The 4,433-nt window shown below is 32.2% G+C and overlaps 1 non-coding gene across 1 annotated transcript; it reads right to left on the bottom strand.

Moving 5' to 3' along the window:
- Positions 1–4,114: 4,114 nt before the first annotated feature.
- On the bottom strand, positions 4,115–4,221 carry LOC131172449 (small nucleolar RNA R71). Its single transcript, XR_009142926.1, has one exon. It is a non-coding gene; the product is annotated as a small nucleolar RNA R71 (small nucleolar RNA).
- Between the last annotated feature and the right edge of the window lie 212 nt (positions 4,222–4,433).

Below are 4,433 nucleotides of genomic sequence, written 5' to 3'. Positions count from 1 at the left end.
TTATATATTAAAAAGTTTTTTTAATTCTCTTTTGGGTGTTTTTGTTGCATATTATAAATTTTCGTTTAGAATATAATAAGATAAACTAAAAATCTTATTTTAAGAAGTAATTCTAGCAAAATCCTATTTTATAAAAGTTTTTATTCTAAAAATAATATCTATATATGCAACTTAATTAGTTTCATGCTTATATATGCTAAATGATTTTTTTTTTATTATTAAATTTCATTCACAATAAGAAAACAATTAATTCAAGGCATTATTCATTCACAACATTCGCTAGTTTCATGGTATTGCATGCTTTTGCAATATAACTAAATCAATGATTTTTCAAAATATAAATAAAAATATTGAAGGACAAACAATAATCTTTTAAAAAAATTATAAGAAAATTTTTAATTTTGAAAATTTTTAAGGGATAAATAATAATTTCAAAAAAAAAATTAAAATTAATGAGTAAAATTTTAATTTTAAAAACTCTTGCCCCCAAGCCTCTACCTAGTTTCACGCTTACATATGTATTAATTTTTACATAACTCAAAAAATAATAATAATAATAATAATTTATCCAAAAGATTTTTTTATAAATTTTTCGTCATTGTTTTCAAGAAATTATAAATCAAGGTTAATCAATAACTGCAATAAGAAATATTATTGGCACATTATTAACACAGAGCAATTACTTCATTTAATGCTTAAGTGAAAATGACACTATTTATTATTAAATTTAAGAATAATTAATTGCATTCTATATTTAAAATATAATACTAAATTGATTTAGTTTCCTTGTTTGGAACTAATTTCCATGTAAAAAGGAGATTTTTAACTCTAGACAAAATCTATTATTAAACAATTTTACACTAAGTGGAATTAGTGAGTACTATTCATTATACAAGGACACCTTGTTTGGCCTTCGATCCCTCAAATGGCTACAAGCGATTGAGATTGCCAATTGAGATTGCCAAATGAGCTTTGTCGCCTCCTTGAAGAGTCTTGAACTTAGTTTCCTTTTTGACCTTGTAGATGGCCGAGATGATGGTTGTTATTAAGGGATCTTCTTTGCTCGATTGGGCTACGATAGCTTGCTTGCTTTCTAGTGGCCAGTTTTCCTTTGCTTTGCTTCTATGATTGGTGTCTTTTGGCTGCTAATACCTAGGCGCTACAGGCGATTCTACATTCGTCTCTCTATTGTTTGACTTATAATATATCAGTCAAATCCACTTATATAGAGACTATCCTCTCTCTAACTTATTTAGAGTGAGATTTTCCTTTCAAAGGTTGGGTTTTCTTAAGGATATCAGATCTTCATTTTCTCAGTTGTTTAGTGCCATCCCTTCCCTTTTCGGGTAGGGGATGGTTTTCATCTCCTTCCTAGAGCATAGGTGAAGGAGCGGAAGCATAGTGATTAGTTCATTGGAGCATTGAATTTAAAATTTTTCTTCTAGGGTTACATGTATCATGCCACATCTCTTATATGCCTAATTAATTTCAATGTTGAATTACATATTAAAACACTTTTAATATGTATTAGGATCTATGTTTGGCATTCAAGATTGTGAATTAACAAATTAATTCAATTAAACCCTAGTTTAAAAGAAGAGTTTGAGCACTAACCTCTTTGATGCACTATGAATGCAATTGGCACCTTTAGGAAGCACTTAGGACCCCAAGTGTTGTCCCTCTAGCTTGTCCACACCAAGATCACCGATGGGCAGCCCCCAAATCAGCTTCTCAAGCCTTGTCAACTGATAAACCCAATTCATATAGATATTTTAGGGTAGTTTTGCATCCATTTTGCCTTTTTAGTTTAGTAATTTTATACATTTAATGCTTATTTTAGTTAATTTGTTAATTTTAGTTTCATTATATTTGATTTTCGAAATTTTAATGTTTTTGATAGGTTTTAATAAGGTTTAAAGGCAAAAAGGTCCATATAGAAGAAATTCAAAGTGATTTTGAAGCTTAAAATAGAGTGACAAGTGAAGAAAATTTGCTTAAAGGAGAAGACCAGCTGAGACTTTCAAGGACCTCCACATGCCCCGTGTTAAAGGTAGTGTGAAGATAAGAGTTACCCAGCAGAAATCAATATGAGGCACATAAATTCACACTGGGTCATGTAAACAGAGACTTCGGAACAAAACACGCCGAAAGTTTCATGGGCCTCCACATGCCTCGTGTGGCAGGTCGTGTAAATAGAGATTTTAGAGAAAACACGCCGAGACTTTCAAGGACTCCCACATGCCCCGTGTAGCTGGTCGTACAAAATCTAAAGGCTCCTCCTCTGAATCAACATGAGGCATGTGGAAAACAACAGAAATCAACATGAAGCATGTGGGATGGCGCTGGCAGATTTGCTGACATGAAAAAATTTTCTCTTTTCACACCTTTTACACCTTTTGTCCTTTTCCCTTTAGAAACTAGTTTTAGGGCAACCCTTGAGGGGATATAAAAGCATCATATTCTCATTTTTACCATAAGGAGAAAGAGAGAGAAAAATCAAAAGAGAGAGGAAGAGGGAATCACGCCATTTTTGGAGGAAGAACACTTGCAGAGTTCCATTTTCCAGCTTCCATTTTCAGAGATTTGGATCTTCTTCTTCTGGGTTCTTTTATTTTTAGTTTTATTTTCATGTTTTCTTACTCTATTTCATATTTTCTACTTGTAAATATAAGCATGAGTGAGTAGATACTTAAGATTTCAGAGTTGGGTGTAATGATTTAAGTTTTATTTGTGGATTTGGATTGGTTTTAATCAGATTTTAGTATATATAAGCTTTGATTCTTATCTTGTGTGCTTATTTACATACCCATTGTTGGTACCCTTTGGGTTTTGTTCTTAATCTTAGATTGAAGGACCGAGAGGTGAAAATCTATGATAGATAATCAAGATAATGAACTTAATCACCTAGTGTTAGAAATAAACTAGTGGGTTAAGAGGAATTTCAAGTTGATTAAAATGCTTAAAGGGTTTTGGGTAATTAAATATCACATGAGAATGGGGTTTAGTTTCCTTTAAAACACTCTTTAGTTTGCTTGAAAGAGAAATTAAAGGAAATCAAAATCAACTTCCTTCAAACTTGTATTTCCCTTAATCTTGGCTTTGTCTATCCAAATCCCAATTAAATTTACTTCATGAACCTCAACTCTGGGATCAATTTTTATCATTAATTAATTAAATCTTTTGTCATTTGCTGAAATTTTAGAAAATTAGTATAGTGCTTAGAATTTTAATTGCTTAATTCATTATAATTTCCTTATTTTCCCAATTTAATTTGCTGCACCTCTTACTCTATTTTTGTCACAAATTATTGATAGCCCAAATAATCATGACTTTTATAGTTTGGTACCCAAACAACAATTCTCTGTGGGACAATATCTTTTCTTTACTACTTGAACAACCCGTATACTTGTGGAGTACGCAACCAAGTTTTTGGCACCGTTGTCGGGGAATTGTTTTGTTTGATATTAGACGATTGATTGTTTGGTTAATTTGGGAATATTATTTTTTATTTTAATTTCTCTTCTTTATCATTTTACTTTGAGATTTTCTTATTTTGGTTTTTCAGGTACATATCTTTTATATGAGAAGAATAAAAAGTGTAGAAATTGATTTAATTTTTGATCCTGAGATTGAAAAGATAGCTAAAGCTTTAAGAGCAGAGTCAAAAAGAAGAAAAACTGAACTCAGAATTCAAAGACAGCAAGAGCAACATTAAGAGCAACAAGTGATAGAAGCTATAACAAACAACAACCGATCAATTAAGGATCATGCTTTTCCTAATTTTGGAGATTTTAGACCAAGTATTACAAGGCCTAGAGTGGAAGCAAAAAACTTTGAGTTGAAGCCCTCACTTTGTCAAATGGTTTAACAATCACATTTTGGGGGAGGTCCTACTGAGAGTCCACATGTGCACCTTGCACATTTTCTTGAAATTAGCGACATGCTGAAGATAAATGGAGTGTCAGATGATGCCATCCGACTGAGATTATTTCCTTTTTCTTTAAAGGATCGTGCTAGGGAGTGGTTGCATTCATTACCTTCGGGTTCAATAACTACTTGGGATGAGTTGTCACAAGCTTTCTTGGCTCAATACTTTCCTCCTAGCAAGACTGCAAAATTGAGAAATGAATTAACTTCTTTCAGACCAAGGGATAATGAGAGTCTCTATGAAGCTTGGGAGAGATATAAGGATCTTCAGAGGAGATGTCCACATCATGGAATCCCTAGATGGATGCTGGTTTAACATTTCTACAATGGTGTTTCTCCAGCAATTAGAAGTATAATTGATGCATCTTCAGGAGGTGATCTTATGGAGAAGTCAGAAGATGAAGCCTATTCAGCATTGGATAAAATTGATTACAATAATTATCAATGGAGCTGTGAAAGAAATGATATGAAAAAGTCACCAGCTGGTGTATATGAATTAGATGCCA

The sequence above is a fragment of the Hevea brasiliensis genome, chromosome 13 (assembly GCF_030052815.1).
Source record: "Hevea brasiliensis isolate MT/VB/25A 57/8 chromosome 13, ASM3005281v1, whole genome shotgun sequence".
Lineage (NCBI taxonomy): Eukaryota > Viridiplantae > Streptophyta > Magnoliopsida > Malpighiales > Euphorbiaceae > Hevea > Hevea brasiliensis.
Note: the sequence above shows the minus strand (reverse complement) of the source record. Positions and strands in the feature narration are given on the sequence as shown.